The sequence below is a fragment of the Sus scrofa genome, chromosome 3 (genome assembly GCF_000003025.6).
Source record: "Sus scrofa isolate TJ Tabasco breed Duroc chromosome 3, Sscrofa11.1, whole genome shotgun sequence".
NCBI classification, from domain to species: domain Eukaryota; kingdom Metazoa; phylum Chordata; class Mammalia; order Artiodactyla; family Suidae; genus Sus; species Sus scrofa.
In genome coordinates, this window is record NC_010445.4 from 52,313,338 (window position 1) to 52,335,515 (window position 22,178).

At 46.0% G+C, this 22,178-nt stretch overlaps 1 protein-coding gene across 1 annotated transcript in view; it reads right to left on the minus strand.

Moving 5' to 3' along the window:
• The window catches only part of IL1R1 (interleukin 1 receptor type 1), a 141,823-nt gene extending 120,426 nt beyond the window's left edge, over positions 1–21,397 (minus strand). The window contains exon 1 of the mRNA XM_021087128.1: positions 21,056–21,397. The gene's annotated coding sequence lies outside the window, so the exon portion shown is untranslated. The remainder of the gene's footprint in view (positions 1–21,055) is intronic.

Below are 22,178 nucleotides of genomic sequence, written 5' to 3' on the forward strand. Positions count from 1 at the left end.
CAGTGGTTTAAACAAGGCTGCAAATTGTTTGTCACTCTCCTCTGTAAGTGGGGTGGTCTGTTTTCCTTCCCTTTGAATCTGGCATGAGCACTTTACTCCCAGGAGGTGGAGAGAGTAATGTTATGCCAACTCTGGGCCAGGGCCTCACAAACATCCAGCAGCTTCCACTTCTATACTTTGAAGTGTTCTGAATTACTGTGTAAGAAATAGACTAGCTCCCAACATCAAAAAGTCTAAAACAATAAGTACTAGAGAAGGTGTGGAGAAAAAGTTACCCTCTTACACTGATGGTGGGAATGTAAATTGGTGCAGTCACTATGGAGAATGGTATGGAGGTTCCTTAAAAAAATAAAAATAGAGCTGCCATATGATCCAGCAATCCACTCATGGGCATATATCCAGAGAAAAACATAATTCAAAAAGATACATGCACTACTATGTTCATAGTTTATAATAACCAAGATATGGAACAACTTAAATGTCCACTGACAGATGACTGGGTAAAGAAGATGTGGTACATGTATACAATGGAATACTACTCGGCCATAAAAAAAAAACAAAATCTTGCCATTTGTAGCAACGTGGATGGACCTAGAGATGATCATACTAAGTGAAGTAAGCCAAAGACAAATATCATATCACTTATATGTGGAATCTAAAAAAAAAAGATACAGGAGTTCCTGTCATGGCTCAGTGGTTAACCAATCCAACTAGAAACCATGAGGTTGAAGGTTCAATCCCTGGCCTCGCTCAGTGGGTTAAGGATCCGGCACTGCCGTGAGCTGTGGTGTAGGTCACAGATGCGGCTCGGATCCCATGTTGCTGTGGCTGTGGTATAGGCCAGCAGCTACAGCTCCGATTAGACCCCTAGCCTGGGAACCTCCATATGCCACAGGAGTGACCCTAGGAAAGGCAAAAAGACAAAAATAAACAAATAAATATATAAATAATAAAAAATTTTAAAAAGATACAAATGAACTTATTTACAAAACAGGAATAGAGTCACAGACACAGAAAACAAGTGTATGGTTACCAAAGGGGAGGGAGGGATAAATTAGGAGTTTGAGATTAAAATACACACACTACTATCTATAAAATAGATAACCAACAAGGACCTACTGTATAGCACAAGAATCTATAGCCAATATCTTACAGTAATCTACAATGGAAGAGGATATAAAATATGTATGTGTATGTAACTGAATCAGTTTGCAGTGTACCTGCAACTAACAACATTGTAAATCAACTATACCTTTTTTTTTTTTCTTTTTTTTTTTTTTTTTTGCTTATTATGGCTGCAGGTGTAGCATATAGAAGTTTCCGAGCTAGGAGTCAAATCAGAGCTACAACTGCCAGCATACACCACAGCTCATAGCAACACTGGATCATTAACCCACTGAGCAAGGCCAGGGATCAAACCTGCATCCTCATGGATACTAGTCAAGTTCGTTTCTACTGAGCCACAATGGCAACTCCTCAATTCTACATTAATAAGAAAAAAATATTTTTTTTTCCTTTTAGGGCCGCACCCTCTGCATATGGAAGTTCCCAGGATAGGGGTCGAATCAGAGCTGTAGCTGCTGGCCTATACCACAGCCACAGCAACAAAGGATGAGCCATGTCTGCGACCCACACCACAGCTCACAATAAAGCCAGATCCCCGACCAACTGAGTGAAGCCAGGAATAGAACCTATATCCTCATAGATACTAGTCAGATTCATTTCCACTGCACCATGAAGGGAATTCCCAAGAAAATTTTTTTTAAAGTCATAAGCCCTCCAGATGGAGATAACATGTGGAGAGACCATGTGGAGAGATTCTGAGATGATGCAAAGAGAAGGAGGCTTTGTCACCACTGTTTGCCATGTAAGCCCTGCCTTCTAGCGGTTCTCACCATGATGCCAGCCATGGGAGGGATGCATACGGTGTCTTGCCAGCCCAAGGAAGCCCCCATGTGACTGCAGCCCCAGCTGACATCACATGGAGCAGGAGAACTGTCTGCCTGATCCCAGCCAACTCACAAAATCATGAGAGGCAATAACATGGTTATTTTACTGGATTTCAAAACAAGGAGGTGGAGACGGGGTGGGCGTGATGACTAAGCAATAGATAACTGAGACAGCCAGCAAAAATCTTCAAATGTGAACTTCTTGGAGAAGGACCAAGAACTAAATGTCAAGTTAAATTGCAAAGCTGCAGACCAAGTACTGGTCAACATTGATGAAGTAAAAAGAACATGGGGTTTGAGTTGGTGCAACTGGTTGAGAACTGACTGAGCTACTTAGGAGCTTTTTAACCTCAAATAAATCATTTGACCTTTTTTCTCCTCTATCCTCTTATCGTAAAATATGGGCATCACTGATGTCACTTTCCGGGGCTTCTGAGAAAGGGCAGACGAAACCGTTTAAGAGAAGATGCTTTTTACCAGTAAGGCCGATTGCTTTCTGCCCCTCTTCTTTTCTTTGAGCTTAGAGATTTGTTGATCATGAACAGTGGCTTTTTAAAAGAGAACACTGTTGTATCCTACCTTGGAGTGACAAGAGAATGCCCAGACCGAGGTAACATTTTACCCATCTGACATCCAAGAAAGGGCCCCCAGGGTAGTTCTCATGTGCTCAGCATCCTAAGCCATTTCCCCAAGGTTCTATAGAAGAGGCTAGAGAGCTCAGTGGAGCCTCTTCTGCTTGAGCACTAATTCTGCTCATGCAGGCTGCACCTCATGCCTAATCCTTTCCCTCAGTCCCCATCTACTCATATCAGCATCTTTGGGAGTTGGGATTTCAACGTATGAATTGATGGGGGTAGGGTGGGGGTCCCTCAGCAATGAATAAATGCAGGGTCTTTGCACTTTGACCTTAGACCTAGTGCCCCCGGAATGGGGCCTCGGGAATCTGCCTCTTGCTAAATTTTCCCAGTGGTTGATCTTCATTCCCTCTTAAGATTGAGACCCATCGGCCTTGCCCGGATCAAACAGGATCATTTAGAAAAAAACAATGAGAGAGATAAGGTATCATGATATTCCAGACCCAGGGAGAAGGGGAGTTTTATACCTGCTAGCCCAGGAACTGTTTCCAAACGGACCATTAGCCATTGAGTCAAGCTCAGGACTGGCCAGGAAAGGAGCTCCCCCATGTCCGAGCTGAGAGTACATCCTCCCAGTGGCTCTTTGGCATTGCATTTGCACACATAGGGGCTGGGTGACAAGCCCTCGTCTGTTCCTGACATGAAAAGTCCTGGTGGGTGGGTGTGTCTGTATGCCTGTGTGTGAGTGTATGTCTATGTGAATGTGTGAGTGTTTACATCTGTGCGTGTGAGCATGTGTCTCTGTGTGTGTGTGTGTGAGTGTACGTGTGTGTGTCTGTGTGTTGAGATTGTATGTCTCCATGTGTAATTGTGTGTGTGTGAATGTGTGTCTCTCTGTGTGTTTTAGTGTGTGTCAGTGTGTGTGAGTGTGTCTCTGTGTGTGTGTCTGTGTGTGAGAGTGTGTATGTGAGTATGTGTCTCTGTGTGTGTGAGTGTGTCTGTGTGTGAGTGTTTTCATGTGTGTCTGTGTCTGTGTGTGAGTGTGTGTCTGTGTCTGTGTCTCTGTGTGTCTGTGTGTCTGTGTGTGTGTGTGTGTGTGCGTCTGTGTGTGTCTCTGTGCATGTGAGTGTGTGTGTGTGTGTGTGTCTGTGGGTCTCTGTGTGTGTGTGTGTGTGTGTGTGTGTGTGTGGCTCTGGTGTTACTCCTGTGGAAGGCAAGGCCTGCAGAGGAAGAAGCACAGAGCACTCTGTGTCTGAGGAGGCAGGGCTGGAGGGTTAGACAGGACAAGGCTCAAACCCAACTCCATCTCACTCTTTACCACAAACCCATTTTAGATTGATTAGAGCTTGAAATGAAAAAAGTAAAAGAGAAAACATAGAAAGACAATTTCATAATCTTCCACAGAACTTCTCAGCATGACACCAAACTCAGAGGCTGTAAAGGAAAAGAACTTAAAATTTCAGCTACCTGAAAGTAAAAACCTTTTTATGAAGAATATAATGAGGGGGGAAACTAACATTTAACAAACACATGAAAACTTAGGGCGAGTGTTTGCAGCATTTGCTACCAACAAAGGGTTAATGCTCACACTAAACTAATTCCCACAAATCCAAGAGAAAACTGGGCAAAGGATAAGAATAAACAGTCCACAGAAGAAGGAAAACAGACAATAAATATGAAAAAGATGTTTAAGATTACTAATAACCAAAGTAATACAGCTTAGCATAATAGGAAAACAACAAGTTTTGGCAGAGACCGAATGATTTCTGATAACCAAGTCGGTGATAACAAGGAGCCAGGCACAGCTATTTTAAGTGTAAACTGTTGAAATCTTTTTTGGAGAGTAAAGGGTCCACATCCAGGAAAGTCTAAAACTTGTGCTCCATTTGTCCCAGCAATTTTATTTTTAGGAGTTTATCCCAAACTGGTCACTGCACAAATAAATAGCTCTATGGATACAGTACGAGGCTGGTGTTTTCAAAGAACATCTGGGATTTTGAAGAATTTGGATTGAGGCTAGGGGCCCATTTGGAGAATGTATGGCCCAGATGCTTCCACGGAATATGACCCTTGACCAGCCGTTGGTCAAGGAGGGGACACTTGAGCCAAGGGGTCCAACCAGGATGAATGGCACAACTCTGGCTTGCCCTGTAAGTGGCAGCTTTTCCCTCTCTTCCTCTGTAACACTGGGGAGAGAATGTAAAGCCTGGTGCTGCTGTAACAATCATTTTGCCACCACCAGGGGAAATAACCTTCTGAAAAAAACCAGCTTGCAAAGGAGGGCAGGTCAGGGGGAAACAAATGCCAAAGATAACACAGTAACAACCAGCGGAGCTAGAAACACTGGATTAAGTCCAACTTGAAGCTGCCATGTCCATGAACTTCAGTTACATAAGCCAATAGTTTTCTTTATGAAGCCAAACTGAATCACTTTCTGAAACTTGCAGCAAAATGCCTCGTGATATAGCCATCAGGAGAGAATTGGTTAAATAAATTATGACACAGCCATTTAACAAAATACTGCGCAAGGGATTAAAAAAGTGTAGGTCCCCCAAAAGAATATGTACTGGTGTTTATAGCAGCACTATTTACAATAGTCAAGACAAGGAAGCACCCTAAACGTCCATCAACAGATGAAAGGATAAAGAAAATGTGGGGGTTGTGTGTGTATGTGAGAGATGTTATATATAATACACAGACACACACACACACATGATGGAGTATTACTCAGCCATAAAAGAGAATGAAAAAAACGCCGTTTGCAGCAACATGGATGGACCTAGAGATTCTCATACTAAGTGAAGTAAGTCAGACAGAGAAAGGCAAATATAATATGGAATCACTTATATGCGGATTTGTTAAGGGATATAAATGAACTAATTTTACAAAACAGAAAGAGACTCACACACACAGAAAACAAACTTAGGGTTATCAAAGAGGAAAAGTGGGGGAAGAATACATTGTGAGTTTGAGATTAATAGATACGCACTACTATATATAAAATGGATAACCAACAGGGACCTACTGTAGAGCACAGGGAACTATACTCAATATTTTATAATAACCCCTAAGGGGAGAGAACAGTTATAAATACAGTTATATAACTGAATCACTGTGATGTACATCTGAAACTAACACAACATTGTAAATTTACTATACTTCAATTAACTATATACACATAGATCACTGCATAGGCCGTGTAATGTACAAATCTCCATTAGGTACCTTTATCAGGAAAATGATGCTATCACCCCATTTAGTTAAAAAAGTAAACTGAGCTAAAGATAGAGATATAAATGAGAATCATAGGGGAAGAGAAGCTTTTATTTCTATCTTTATACACTTCTGATTTTTTTAAGGTTTTTGCAATACATATATGTTCCTTTTAATATATACATCTATGCATAAATAGATATTTCAGTTTGGGAACTCTGAAGTGCTCTAAGTAACATCATTGTTAAAATTATGATCTTAAAATTTAAACAGGTATTTTAAAAACAGGTTTTAATGGCATGGTCTCCAAATCTCATTTTTTTTACATCAGATCAGTGTGCATAAACTGATGCTTATTTTGCCGTTAATCACTTCTTCTAGTTTCTTGTCTGGCTGAAATAGAATGTGTGTCTTAATCACTAAAAGTAATAAAAATAAAAACCATCTCACAGGGCCTGGCGCACAATGGCTCATCAATGACAGTTTGCATTGTTATTCCATTTTCTCAGCATGAAGGGAGCCCTTCCTGAAATTCATTTTCGCTTGGGGATCAGTGTGTCTTCCTCTGACTTTACATTCATCAAATGCCCTGGAAGTATCAGCCATTCACCTGGGTCCAGCTCAGGGACTGTGCTGAGTCTCCTGACCCTAGAAATGACAGCAGTAGACACAGCCTCGGGAAAACCAAGAAGGGCCTTTCAGGGAACCTCAGACTCACTACCTAACCAGCTGATAAAGAGCTTGGAAAAACCATCTAGCTGCCCTATTCATTTTTCAGATGAGTGAACACAAATCTCTTGGAATTGTCCTTAAACTAGACATCACCTCCCAATTTCAGTATGAAAAAAATACCACTGAAGAGCTGCCAGGACACTGCAGTCTCTTTCACCATCGCTGCTTAGGATCAGAGCCCTGCTTTGGAGTCTCCTGCCATCTCAGCCCATGGCTCTGCTGGGCTGGATGTTTCACACACACACACACACACACACACACACACACACACACACTGCACACAACTATTTTGATGTTTTTTTAAGAACCTCCAATAAGGTTTTAAACGGTTGTTAATTATTGTCAATTACCAGGCTAGCCATCCTTCTTCATAAGTTGTTGAACAAGGAAGGCCGGGCTTTGAAGCTACCCATCCAGGTGCATGTGTATCTGTATCTACACAAGCCATTTGCAAAATCTTCCTGGGCGTATTATGTGTGCAACAGAGACTTAAGAAAGAAAGCAAATACCTTGCAGATTTTAACTGAAGGAGACAAGGTCTTTTTCCTTTTTTTTTTTTCTTTCTTTTTTTTACATACACATAGTTGCTTTACTTTTCATAAAATAAATACTCTGGTTTCTCTTCATATCGTATAAATCTTTCGCCTTTTTTTTTCTTTTTTTATTGACATATAGTTGATTTACAATATCATGTTAGTTTCAGGTGTACAACACAGAAATTCAGTTTTACGTATGCGTGTGTGTGTGTGTGTATACACACAAATATATTCTTCTGCTGCTCCTTTCCCATTATGGGTTATTACAAAATATTGAGGAGAGTTCCCTATGCTATACAGTCAGTCCTTATTGGTTATCTATCTTATATATGATAGTGTGTATATGTTCATCCCAGCATATGCAAATGAAAACTACAAGGAGGCAATGTCCTTTTGTGTTAGTTGAACATTTCATAAAGTAGGAAAGAAAGAGGAATTCAGCAGAGCTCCTATCTGAGGCACCAGAGTGCTCAACACCTGTCTGTGGGATGCTGAAGGACCTGACTTAGAGACTTGCCTTCGCTGAGCGGGGTTTCCTTTTGCAAATGGGGATAATCACACCTCCTCTGTGGGGTGGAGGTGGAGGTGGATGCTTTGTCCAGAAGAGGCAGGCTGTGACAATCAGACCCCAAGGATGGGGCTGGGGCTTGGGGGGCAGACTTGGAACCCAGCTGGGTCTTTTAGAAACCAGCAGGTGACCTGAGATACACTTTGCAAGGAACTGCACCACCGCCCTCCCTGTTTATCTCCCCTGGAACCCACATCCTCCCCTGAAGTCAGGCTGCCTTATCAGCCTTCCCACACCCCAGGTTCAGCTGGCTTTGTGTTTTGGTTGATGCCAGACTGTTCTAGAATGAGAGTCCAGCCCCTTCTCCCCCTTACCTTTTCCTTAATGTCCAATCTCTGGGCTCATCTCTCCAAGAAGCCTTTAAACCACCCTCAGAGCTGCCTCTGTCTTCCCCCTCCATGCCCACCATGCTCCCTCTGAGGCAGCAGGGAGCTTCCCTGGGTGTCCCCTAATAGAGAAGGCAGGTACAGAATTGACTCAAGAAGCCAATGCAACCGCCAGGTTGATTTTCAAAATGCTTATCTTAAAAGACATGACTTAACCCAGAAGAGGGTTTTGTGTTTAATGTTTGCTTTTATTTGCTGGAACTCAAGAAACACATCCTTAGATACCAAGAGCCAAAAGCTTAGAAGCCTGGGGCATAGACTATGGCCATAACCCGGGGAGAAACTGCTCATGAGAAGAGCCCATATGAAACAGCACATAATGCAAGAAGTACGGCAGGAATAAGACTGGGTTGAGGGTTGCTGTGAAGGGTGGGGTGAGAGGGACCCAAGGCCTCAGATGGAAGCCCCACCTCCAACACGGAGCCTGTAAGTGGATAGCAAGGAAACTGGGATGAAGGGCAGGGATGCCTGGGAAGATGGCCTGAGGGAAGCCTCAGAACTCCAGTAGCCACAGTGAATTACAGAAGGGTTCTGGAAACATCCTGGGCTACCTCTGCCAAGCACATGCCTCCTGAGACCCAGAACAAGGCAGCACACTTGCTAATTAGCCCAGTACCCAGTCAACAGGAAGCCCAGGGCAGCTCCCAGTGCAGGCTGCAAAGAAGGGGCAGGTGGAAAATCTGGTACTAGTTTAAATCCTGAGTAAACAGACTCAGGACTTAAAGTAGGACTGAAAGTGAGGCAGAATACTAACTCAGGTTGTCAGTGTAGGAGCATGGGCTTCAATGCGTTCTTTGATATGGATATTGATTAACATTTGTGCCTTAAGGGCTCCAGGGAGTAACCTCCCCACTGGCCTTGTTTACTATAGGGAGTGTACCTGTGCCCAGATGGACATTAATCCCTAACCCCCTGTGACTCAGTCTATGGGAAGAGAAGGCCAAAGAGACCATGAGACCTAGGGGGCATTTCCACCCCTAAGACCCCTATTGGTCAAGGACTGATATAGGTAACTGGGCAAGGCCAATGGAAGAAAACCACACCTTTCTGGACCCCACCTTGGTACACCACCCCCCCATCTTTAAGCAATAAAACCCCCATAGGACAATAGAGAGGGGGACTCTTCTTCTCCCTCCCAGTCTGTCCTCAGAGCTGTTTGCTTTCCTGTAGTAAAGACTTTGCTTGCTTGCTGCCTGTGTGTAGCAAAGTTCATTCTTTGGCTCTGTGAACAAGAACCCAGATTCCGGTTAGGTCTTTCTGGCATCAAAATGACCTGAGTTACCCTGAACTGGAAAGACTGAGGTTTTCCACCATCAGCAGAAGTAGGGATTCCTGAACTAAGATGGTTATACAGAGTGAAAAACCCTGGTCTAAAGGAAGGCAGCATGATAAAATGGAAAAAGCAAGAAAGCACTGGTCTTGACTTAGTAAGTGTTGATTCTGACCCTGGCTTTGACATTCATTTGCTAGATGATGTAGGACAAGTCACCACATTGAAGGGGCCTAAAGTTCTTCTTCCTTCCTGAGCACCCTAGGGGCCTGGTAATTAAGAAAGGCACTGGGGACAGAAGGAGGTGCCAACTCTTCCTGGCTTGGGTTCCAGTGTCCTAGCAGAGCTACAGGAAAAGGGAAAAGCTGGATAGCAAGCATAGCTCTCCACTAAATGTAAGAATAATTCCTAATTTATAATATCCTTTAGCCTAGTTCTTAGCAAATGTGGTTAACAAAACAAAAACTGGGTGGGGGGGAATATTGGTTATAGAGAAATTCTATAATTTTGGTGTAATTGTGACTAAATGTCGCACCCACTCTCTGTCAGATACCCATATCCCCTGGGTGACCAACCATCCCCGTTCACACAGGACTGTCCTGGGTTTAGCTCTGAAAGTCCCTTGGCCCATGAAGTTCTTCAGTCCTGGGCAAACCGGGCCAGTTGGTGGCCTGCCCTTGTACTGCTGCAGCGTCTCCCCAGGTTGTCCCAGTGTGACATAAAGTAAGTGAGGGCAGGATCTGTGTTGCTGTTTAGTCTGCATTCATTCAACCAGCAAAGGTGAATACAGCTGTCTCTGCACTGACATCTGATGGGGAGAATTACGCTTAAAGGAAAAATGAAAACATGCTGTGATAAGGGGAAAGGTAAATTAATGCAATGAGATAGCACATTGGGGGGCCTAAATTTCTCACCCACCAGGATGGCTAAAATCTAAAAGATTGACAATAAAAGTAAGGACAGTTGGAGCAGCCCAAGCTCTCAGACACAACTGGTGGGAATGGAAAATCGCTTTGAGGAAAATTGCTAATACTTTCTTAGAAAATTAAATCCACACCTACGCTTTGGCCTAGCAATTCCAACTCTAAAGATCTCAAGAGAAATAAAAACATGTCCACAAAAGACTTGTACTTTGTAGCAGCCTTGGTCATAGGAGCCAAAGACTAGGAAAAGCCCAGATGCAGGAAGGCTGGTAAACAAATCATGGTCTATTGTCCAGGGCTAGCACTTGGAATAAGGAACAACCTTGCACACATGCATAGGTGAATCCCCAAAACCTTATTCTGAGTGGGAGAAGCTGGACCCAAGAACACACACTCTGCACCACTTATATGAAACTCCAGGAAAAACGAAGCTGACCTATTATGATAGAAATCAGACAAGGGGATTCATCGGCTGGGGTGAGGGAGGCTGGCAAGCCAGGGGAACAAGGGAAATTTTTGAGATGTAACCAACACCCTACATCTTGCCCAGGGTGTTTTAACACAGGTTTATGTATTTGCCAAAACTCATCAAACTGCACACTTAAAATGGGTACATTTTCTCATTTGTAAGTTATACCTAAAGACGTTGATTTGGTGAGGGGAGAGGGGACCACAGCCTGTGGAAGTTCCCTGGCCAGGGATTGAACCTATGCCACAGCAGAGACCCAAGCCACAGCAATGACAATGCCAGATACTTAACCGGCTGAGCCACATGGGAACTCCTAAAGAAGCTGATTTTTAAAAATCAGAACAAGAAAATATAATATGATGCAACAAGCACTGCAACAAACTTGCACACAAAGGGCCTAGGGGATGAGGGAAGCCCTCACCACAGGGTTGGGATTGAAAAGTCAGAAGGCTCTGTGTGCATCTGACAGAGGAAAGGAGGAGACAAACCCTAAAAATGTGCAGGTGGGCTGCTATGACAGCAGGAAAGGGAGAATTGAAACATAGGTATGACACAGGAACTTATTTACAAAACAGACTCACAGACATAAAGAACAGATTTCTGATACCAAAGGGGAAAGGGGGTGGGGAGGGATAAATTAGGAGTTAGGATTAGCAGATAAAATTACTGTATACAAAAGAGATAAGCAACAAGGTCACACTGCCTAGCATGGGGAACCATATTCGATGCCCTGTAATAAACCACAATGGAAAAGAAGATATATATGTGTGTAACCGAATCACTTTTGCTGTACACGCGAAATTAACACAACACTGTAAATCAACTATACATCAATTTAAAAAGAAGAAGAAAGAAGCCGCGCGCGCGCGCACACACGTCTGCTGAGTCTGGGAAAGGACTCTTGTTCCCTGCAGAGAATGTAAATCTCTACTCTGGGCTCATGTTTCTCCACCATGATGTCTGGATTCATTGTAGAAGCAAGTGGTTGGTGTGAAGCAGGTAATGCATTACTAATTAGGACTCTGTCAAGGTGAACCCTGCAGTGACTTGGTTCCTCTGTTGTATTTACTTACGCAAGGGAGGAGGGCAGGAGGAGGAGGGTCTGGGAGCCAGGAACGCCCTTGGGAGGGTTCTTCCGCTGACCAGCCCCCTCCCCAGGCAGCAGGGACCACTGCTGGTGGTAATGGTGGGAAGAGACCTGTGTTCACCAGAACTGGGACGGGGAGGGGAGGGGGGATCGACTAGATGGAGTGGAACAAAACTAGAAGCAGGGAGACCAGGTAGGGACATGGGCCCCCCCAAAACATGACAGGGATCCAGAGTAAGGCAGTGAAAACAGAGGGAAGAATGGAAATTTAATGCATGTTTTGGGATCCGATGTACCAGCACTTTGCAAGATTGACAGCACCAGAAAGTTGGATAAACCAGGAAGTGAATGGCCAGACCATCACTCTGGACACAAGAGAGGAGAAGGAGGGCGGTCAAGGAGCCAGTGTTCTTGTGTCCAGTGATACCACCAACAGTGACCCCCGCTCACGATTTGCTCTGCTCTCTACCAAAATCACAAGACTTTCCTCGGGGCTCTGCAGTGCACAGCTGCACTGTGCCAGGCTTCCTGGACAGATAACCTCCTCCAAGTGCATCCTATTACCTACCCCAGACCAGAAATGATGCATCAGACCAGGTAGCAGAGGTGCCCGTGGGCAAGACAGCCTCCCACCAACCTGCAGCAGCATCACCCACTGCCTGATTTGTCCTAAATCATTTAACACACTTCGATGCATAGATCTGGCTTCATGCCTCTTAAGAAATACAATTAAAAGTCCCCCTCAGTGACAAGCAAAGAGTCCTAACAGAAATACACAATTCTGTAGGGTACTAAACGGTATGGCACTGGCTTCCGGGTGTGTGTGTATAAAACCCGGCAGGCTGGGGATTTATGTAACCAGAGTCTCCCAGCTCAGAGTTTCCTGGAATCGAGTTCAGAATCCAGTCATTATATAGCTGTGTCTCCATCACTACCAGCCAGCCTTCCCCTCAGAGATGTTAGATGCTGATAAAAATCCTGGGATGTGGATCACCTGTGACTTCAGTGATGTATTTATAGAAAATAAAGCTCCGAGATGAGTGCACTGCTTTCACATGGGGAAAGAACATGCAGCCCATGCATGTGCTGAATGATTCCAGGACAGGGGATGAGATCGGATCGGAGTAAGGAGCTGCAGGGAGGGGAGGTCGGCTCGCAGCCTGGAGCCCAGCGCTGGCCGGGTGTGTCAGCCGGGGTCCGGGGGTGTGGTGACTCAGAGTTTACCCAGGTTTCTCAGAAACAAGTGGCTCCCCACGCAACCGCGACTCAGCATTCCCCTCCACGTATTCTGGGCCCTTTGTCCTTGAAAACCCTCCTCCCCAGCCAAGGGGAGGCCCCCCTCCCGGCGCGCCTGTCCACATGCAGCTCATGGGGCCCCAGCCTGGCCAGCTTCCAGCCAGTTGGGAGGGCAGCCATCCCTCTCCGGAGGCCTCACTGCCCCTGGAATGTTTCTATTTCCTTCCATCTTTCCCCGGGGCCAAATACGAAATGGCCAGAGGTTACCAGAGTGGGCTCTGTCCCCCAGGGATAGACGTCTGTGCTGCAGTGGTCAGGCTGGCAGCAGGATTGGGAACAGGGCTGGAAATGAGGACAAGAGGAGGAAACGTCCAGCTTTCTGAGCTAGCAGTTTTATCTGCTGAAAAATAATCAGGACTTACTCTGTCAGGAAGAGGAGCGGAAATAACATTTCTCAGAGCTTCAAGGCTTATGTACTTATCACACAATTCCTTTTTAAAAAGTGATCAGTGGGAGTTCCCGCTGTGGTGCAACAAGATCAATGGTGTCTTGGGAGCGCTGGGACGTGGGTTTGATCCCCAACCCAGCACAGTGGGTTAAGGATCCAGGATTGTTGCAACTGTAGCTAAGATCTGATCCCTGGTCCAGGAACTCCATCTGCTGCAGGGTGGCCAAAAAAGAGGGGAAAAAAGTGATTAGTGGTTTCCTAGATCAAACAGCTCATGTGAAGTCAGAGCTTTTCCAGGCAGCGGGTGTGATTAACTCAGGAAGCTGCAAGTGACCAGATCTCAGACCCAGGCTGGAGCTGCCGCATCCTGGGAACCTTGGGCAAATGATTCAGCCTTTTTCTGTGCTTCAGTTTCCTCATCTGTAAAAGAGGCAGGTGAATAACAATGGTCCTTGAGCCTCAGGGCTCCTCTGGGGGCATTTGCTCATGTATCTGTGAGAACCTACTGTGTGCAGAGTTCAAGGTGATGGTCCTACATCAGCAAACAAAGCAAATGCAGATTCCAGACCTAGAGGAGGATGAAGGAAAAAATAGGATGATAGTCAGGGAGATGAGGCCAGGACTCAGGAGAGGCCAACAGGTGCCCAGGGCCCAAAACCAATGGCAGCCTGCACACCTTGGGCCCTTGCAGAACCCTGAGAACCAGCGCCTCCTCAAAGTGTGACCCATCCCAACCCCACCATCAGGATGGGTGCAGGTGGAAGGGCTGGGCCAGGCAGCTGTTGAGCCAGTAAAGCCATTAATAAATACTGGCTGCTTTTAAGTGCAACAGGAAGAGGAACAAAGACCCTCAATGAAAATATAAATTCCTAAAAGTTTCAGGATGGAGATATTTCTTGTTGGAGCAAATAGCCGGACGGGTGTCGAAGGCCAGTGGGAGGGGGCAGACAGATTCAAACAAATCCAAACGAAAGCATTAGTGCTGGAGCAGAAGCCACCCTGGAGATTTTGATTCAGTTGGTCTTGGGTGGGACCCAGGCATCGTCTTTGGAAAGCTCCTCCAGGGAACTCTTGGGCATAGTCAGTATTGAGAACTGCTCCCTCAGGGTTGGAGGCTATTTGAATCATATCAGTCACCTAGAGCGATCATATTGAGTATCAATCACTGTGTCCAAGCCTTGAAGAGAACTACCTCATCTTCTCCTCACCTGATTCTGCAGCATCAGTGATAGCATCATCCCCATTTCACAGATGAGGAAATGGAAACAGCAAGATTTTATGTAAATTTTGCAGAGCTGTACTGTAGTTCACCGGCACTATATGCTTCTGTCACAGCCCAGACAGTAATGAATGCTTTTAATGGGTTTGCTAAATTATCAGGTTAAGTGTGGGCAATGAGATCTGCATCAGGATGCAAGGCGTAATTTATCTTATAAAGATTAACATGCAAAAGAGTTACTAGTTTCCAAAGCCCGGTATTCAGAGCAGTAAGCTCTGACTCCTGGAAAATGCACTTAACAGCACATTCCTGAGTGATGCCCAGTAAGTCAGATCTATCTACTCCAGAAGGATGAGTCAGGGGCAAACCAGAGGCAGGGGGCTGGCTAACTCTGATGCGCAAGAAACTGAACTGAGCAGCCTTAAAAATCTCAGTCTCCTCCCTGAACCACAAGGTGAAGTTTAAGAGGAAACCTAAGTTTCCGGAGCTGAATTAGCCAAGTCGCAAAGGAACCACTAAATCAGGGAAGCCACACAGGAAAGAAAATGCCGGAAAGGTAGAAATTCTGGCCAAGTGTCCTGATGCAGGACCATAATAATTAAAAGAAACCACTGGCAGCTGCCGCAGAGCCAGCTCACAAGGAGGGATGGGACCCAGAGCTGCCAGCAGTTCTGGGCTGAGCATGGTCCCCAGAGAAGCTGGAGTGAGGGGGTCACAGGCCCACAGCATGGCAGGGAACCAAGTCTGCTTTTCATTGTCTTCTCTTTGCCAAACTGTCACTGCAAAATCCCACCCTGCCACTTACTTGCTATGTGACCTTGAGCAAGCTACTTAACCTTTCTGAGCCTCAGTAAATAGTAGCTAATCCCATTGTTTACTGTTATTCAAAGTGGCTGAGTCTTTACAGGATTATGTATTGTACAGTCCATTGTCACATAGCACCAGGGTGGGCCAACTTTTCCTGTAAAATACCAGAGGGTAAATAACTTAGACATTGTGGGCCAAGAAGCAAATCTATATTTGCCCATGGTGGTGGGCACACTTTGGGCCCAGGTGCATCACCTGAAGACCCTCCAGGAAGAAGAGCCTGCCAGAGAGGAGGAGGCCTGGTGGGCCAGATCACTGGGGTGGGGGAGTTGATGGGGACTCAGTGCCCATGGTCAGTTTCTCTCTGCCAATGACACCAATACCCGCTCACCCTGGATAGGTCAGCTGGCTCCCCTTGGGCAATAGATCAAAAGTGAAGTTACCGTGTCCCCAAGTCCCAGACTGGGGAGCAGGGGGAAAGGACAGCCCAGCTTGGGCTCTCAGTGCTTGCCCAGTGTCCCAGCCAGGCAGAAACAGGGCCCAGGTCACAGTGGGCCTGCAGACTGCCGTTTGCTGACCCCCATGTCACAGGAGAAGCCTAATCCTAACCCCAGGGTGAGCAGGGGCAGAGCAGGGGTGACCAGTGGGCACCCTCTTCAGCCTTCTGGGTATAACCTACCAAGGGGCTATGAAAATGCTTCAGTGGGCTGCTGCCAGCATTTTTGAAAAACAAAACAGAGATGGAATAAATCCAAGGTTGCAGCTGTGTCCATATGTATACGAACCTGTGCTCTGGATGCCATGTCAGACACTCTCTCACTGGGCCCTGGGGTCCAGGCACACGCTTTGGCTTTTGCAAGCCTCAAAAGAGGTTTTCTCATCTAATTATCAAGTACTCATGCAGCACTCACCACGAGGGATTATGGATAAATTCTTTGAGGAAAAGGGTCAAGGCATAACCCTCTGTTTACCCCAAAACCTACCATCTTAGGAAGCGGAGGGAGAAGAGAGCCTGTTGGCCTATGGCCAGTGGACATTCCTGGGCAGGTCTTTGCTAACACACCCCCTACCCCCATGTGTCACACACTTACACAACCAGAATATCTTTCAGGGGCTCCAATCCTATGATTCTCATACTGGGCTCCAAGAAACCCTAGAGTTCCTGGATGTGCCTGGGTAGACCCTGGTGAGAGAGGTTCTTGCCCACCATCCCTGAGGTCAGCCAGAATAGCTTTGCATTTTCTTTTTTATTCTTCTTCTTTTTTAAAAAAATCTTTTTAGGGCTGCACTCATGGCATATGGAAGTTCCCAGGCCACGGGTTGAATCAGAGCTGTAGCCACTGGCCTACACCACAACCATAGCAATGCGGGATACCAGCCGCATCTGCAACCTATGCCGCAGCTCACAGCAATGCCGGATCCTTAACCCACTGAGCAAGGTCAGGGCAGTGATCAAACCTACATCTTCATGGATACTAGTCACATTCGTTCCTGCTAAGCCACAACAGGAAATCCTGTTTTCTTTTTTCTTTCTTTTTTTTTTTTGCTATTTGAGGGCCACACATGCAACATAGGGAAGTTCCCTGGCTAGCGGTGGAATCAGAGCTGCAGCTGCTGGCCTATGCCACAGCCACAGCAACATCCAATCCAAGCTGCATCTATGACCTACACCACAGCTTACAGCAACGCCAGAAACTTAACCCACTGAGCAGGGCCAGGGATCAAACCCACATCCTCATGGATACTAGTCAGGTTTGTAACCCACTGAGCCACAACAGGAACTTCGAGCTTTGCGTTTTCTTGTCTGTATTTTGAGATGAGTGAAGGACTCCAATTCTAAAACAACAAGAAGGCCTGAGAGCCATCTATTTCATCCAACTCACGTTACACCTGCAAAAACCTGAAGTAGCCACAGAATGGGCAGCAGCATAGAAGGAACATGAGCCTTCAGATCGCCACTCCCACCCCATTCAATGGTCCTTCTATCCCTTCAGATGCTGCCCAAGGAGAGACCCAGGTACTCCAGGAGTGACTCCCAACAGCCACGTCACAGTCTAATCAGACGGTGCTATAATGCTGAGCTCAAAGCCAAGGGGAAAAAAAAAATGGAGTTCCTGTCATGGCTCAGTGGTTAACAAATCTGACTAGGAACCATGAGGTTACAGGCTTGATCCCTGGCCTTGCTCAGTGGGTTAAGGATCCGGCGTTACCGTGAGCTGTGGTGTAGGTTGCAGACGCAGCTCGGATCCCGCGTTGCTGTGGCTCTGGCGTAGGCCAGCAGCTACAGCTCTGATTAGACCCCTGGCCTGGAAACCTCCATATGCCACAGGACCAGCCCTAGAAAAGGCAAAAAAAAAAAAGAAAAGAAAAAGAAAAGTCAAGGGAAGCCAAGAAAGCACGTATCATTTCAGGAATTCACTGAGAGATGTCACTGTTAGTCCCTCACTATTTCTCCCAGTTCAGCATACTGGCTTTGGGGTCTCATACAAGTGGCTTCCCTTCTCCTGACTTTGGTTCTTAAACCCCCTCTCACTGTCTGGACAGAAAGGGGAAACTCAGGCTAATCCCTCAAGTGACCTTTACGGGTGTCCCCCCTCCATCTTCAAGGGCAATATTCCAAGACCCCCAGCGATGCCTCAGACTAGCGATAGTCCCATACCCCGTGCTGTTTCCTACACAGACATACCCATGATCAAGTTTAATACAGCAGGAGATTAACAACAATAACTAACAGTAAAATAGAACAATTGCAATAATGTCTTATGATAAAAGTTGTGTGAATACAGTCTTTCTCAAAATATCGTATCCAATGTGTTTTCCTTCTTTTTGATTTAATTTTTTTTCTTTTTATGCACCTGCAGCACATGGAAGTTCCTGGGCTAGGAGGTTGAATCAGAGCTGCAGCTGAGGCCGACACCACAGCCACGGGAACACCAGATCTGAGTGGTAATGATACCTATGCTTACCGCAACATTGGCTCCTTAACCCACTGAGCAAGGCCAGGGATCAGACCCACATGCTCACAGAGACAACATCAGGTCCTTATTCCACTGAGCCACAATGGGAACTCCTGCTTTTTCCTTCTTAACCAAACACTTACCACACACTGTGGCTCTAACTTTTGCAGCTTGAGGCGCGACAACAAAACTAACATGAATTTCCTTTTTCTTCGTAATTTCAAAGATAGAAGATTCATTCTTACCACAGATCTTAGCAACCTCAGTATATACATTTTTCTCCTGTCCTTATTAAGTCATGAACTTTCCCATTTTCACTTAGAGGGAGAATATTGACATATTCGTATCACCAGCACCACTCTTCTGCATTTTGGGGCCACTATTAAGTAAAATAAAGATCACTGGAGTTCCCATCGTGGCGAAGTGGTTAACGAATCCGACTAGGAACCATGAGGTTGCGGGTTTGGTCCCTGCCCTTGCTCAGTGGGTTAACGATCCGGCGTTGCTGTGAGCTGTGGTGTAGGTTGCAGATGCGGCTCGGATCCTGCGTTGCTGTGGCTCTGGCGTAGGCCAGTGGCTACAGCTCCGATTCGACCCCTAGCCTGGGAACCTCCATATGCCATGGGAGCAGCCCAAAGAAATAGCAAAAAGACAAAAAAAAAAAAAAAAAAAAAAAAAAAAAAAGATCACTGAACACAAGCATTGTGATATTGTGACAAATGATCTAACAACCCAGTGGCTATTTAGTGACCCCAGACAGGACATGCTGGACAAAGGGAGGATTGGCATCCAGGCTGCACAAGATTTCATCACGCTACTCAGAACAGTGAGAAATTTGAAGCTTATGAATGGTTTATTCCTGGAATTTTCCATTTCCTAATGTCAGACCATGGCTGACCCAGGGTAACTAAAACCACAGAAAGTGAAGCCTTGGATGAGGGGAGGACTTATTAACTCCATGGCTATGATACACCCTAGGGTGAGGGGGTGACATCTGCCACCTACGGTCAGTCTGCAGCAGGACAAAGCTTCTCTAGGAAGCCTTGGAGATGGAGACTGTGACTCAGACCTCTTGCATCCAACTCAGCTCAGCCCTGCAGAGAACACAGGGATGCTGCCTTTGGGGCCGAGAGCATTGATTCCACCACCCCAACTCTTACAGCAACTCTACTGTTTCTCTAGTACGATTGAGGAGAACTGGAGATGTTCCCTAATTGCCCAAAGTGGGTAGAATTGGGATGGGGGAGGGAAAGACAGAGGGAGGAGGTGAGAGAGGGAGGAGCTTGGGGTTTGAGGCTTGGAGATGTCAGATTTTGTCAACTGCCTTCTGTGAAGGAATCTGACGCACTTCATCTCATTCAGTCCTCCCAAGAGCCATGCAATACAGAGTTCCTAATAAACCCATTTCACAAGAAGAGAAAAATGAGACTCAGAGGGTAGAGAAATGATTCCAGCCACACAGCTCTTACATGAAAGGTCTAGTCCCCCAGCTGGTTTGTCCGATTCCCCAGTCTTTGCTCTTTCCACATTCTCAGGATGCCTCAGAGCCAAGCTAAACATGCCCAGAATGCATGCGAGGCCAGAGAAGAAGGTGGTCAGCCTCAGCATATCAAGCAGAATGTGCCGTGAGAAGAGCCAAGTTCAATCCCAGCTACAGCATCACTGTCTTGGCGAGAAAGTGACCACCTACAGCATCTCCAGTTTGCCTCCCAACATCTTATCCCAGATGTACCAAGTCCTGGCAAGTCTGGTGTCTCTATAAGCACACCATGGAGTCGGGACTTAAACACCATCCCTGACTCTTTGCCCAATCAGCTGAAACATAAAGATATCCCTTTATAGTTTCACAAATTTGACGGGGTGGGGCCATACCCACGGCATGCAGAAGTTCCCAGACCAGGGATCAAACCAGAGCCAAGTCATTAACCAGGAGGCCCTCAGGGAAATCATATAGTTTCCGAAACTCTTTACACTTTGAAGAGTTTCCTGTAGAACTGGACCATTTTCGGAATAAGGTTATCTATAAGTAGTTCCACCACCGTGAGTGAAGGTCAGGTTTGGAAAGAAGTCCCTTTTTCCCTTTCTACCTTTGATTCTTTCTTGACAAAAATGAATAACCACCACAAAGTACACACAGGGTCGGCATGAGGACCCAGTGAAGGGATGTGTCCCATCTTTAAGCCCCCCAGTTAGTTTTCTGCCTGCAGGCAGTGCACCATCCAGCCTTGCTTCCTGGAGGGGTTGTAGGCAAGGAATTAGTCCTTCTGAATTTCTTTTCTTTTTTTTTTTTTTTTTTTTGTCTTTTTAGGGCTGCATCCGTAGCATATGGAGGTTCCCATGCTAGTGGTCTAATCAGAGCTCTAGCCGCCACCCTATACCACAGCCACAGCAACACCAGATCTGAGCTGTGTGTGCAACCTACACCATAGCTCACAGCAACACCAGATCCTTAACCCACTGAGCAAGGCCAGGGATCGAACCCACAACCTCATGGTTCATAGTCGGATTCATTTGCTCTGTGCCAGGACAGGAATTCCAGGTCCCTCTGCATTTCCATGGGCTTCCTTTCATTCAATCCCCACAGCCACCCCTTTGGTGAGAACAACATACTCTTCCCATTTTAGAGATGAGAGACAGCAAGTTTAATGAAGTCCATTAAATGTGGAGCCAGCAAACTTACCCAGCCGCGGAAAGCTCTAGATCTTGAAATCACAGATAGAATACCCCAGAAGCAAGGGAGGCCCATGTGGTCACTACCCCCGGTGGCCCTTGTGGGACAGTGAAGTTCCCTGGGTCTCTAGAGCTGACAGTCAGCCAGCATTCAAACCTTAGGAGAGGGGAACCCCTGGGGGCGGGGGCAAGAAATAAAGGGCTCCATTTGCTGTGGGAAAACATCCCAGACTTGGAATTTTGAAGTATGGCTTTGGATGTTTCCTGGGGATCCTCCTGTGGGCAGAAATGAGGAGGTTCCCTCCAGCAAGAAGCTGGGGAGTCCCATTCTGCAGGCCAGCCCACCTGCTCACAGGTACACATCCACGTGTGCCCAGAGACGCCCCGAGAGGAGCCTCCCACCAACCTTCCTGGAATTCCTCTATGACCACAGGGCAGGGACGGCCATGCACTTGCACCTAAACAAACTTCAAAGTCCTGCTGGCAATGGAAAACTGATTCTGCACTTTGAAAAGAGGCCAAAGGACATTTGATAACAGGGGGAATGACTGTGTGTTCAGAAGTGCACAGGACAGTGTAACATAGAAGGTTCATCCAGGGAGCATGAAAATTATTCAAGGGAGTAAAACTAAAGATCTTTGGTTTACATTGAGTTTTTTAGTCTTAGGATGTGTGGTATGAAGTTCTGATGATTGTGGAAGGCTTGTTTCCTAAGGAGGATGTGAAAATAAATTACCCAAGTTCACACCTGAAGCTATGTGCAAATGCACCTGAGGCTGTGAGCCCCCAGAGAAGCAGTCAGGGTTCCAAGTGGGCCCCAGCTAGCGTGAGACCCTGCCCCAGTGACTCAATGACACTTCAGCTTCTCCATTCCAAGCAGAGCCCATCTGCCTCTCCAAGTGAGAAGACACATATGAAATCATTTTAAGCCTTTCAAAGGTTATCAGGTTATTCATTTTTCCCCCTGATCATTTGTTTCCACGTCTTTAAGAAAAATCTCATGAAAAGGGGAATTTCAATTCACACCAAATCACTGAGCTCCCAGTGTCACCCTGAGAAAGCTATGACTCATCCCAGTTCTCAGGGGCTTTCCTACCTGGTGATTCCACCCCCTCTTTCCTGAAAAGGAAAGA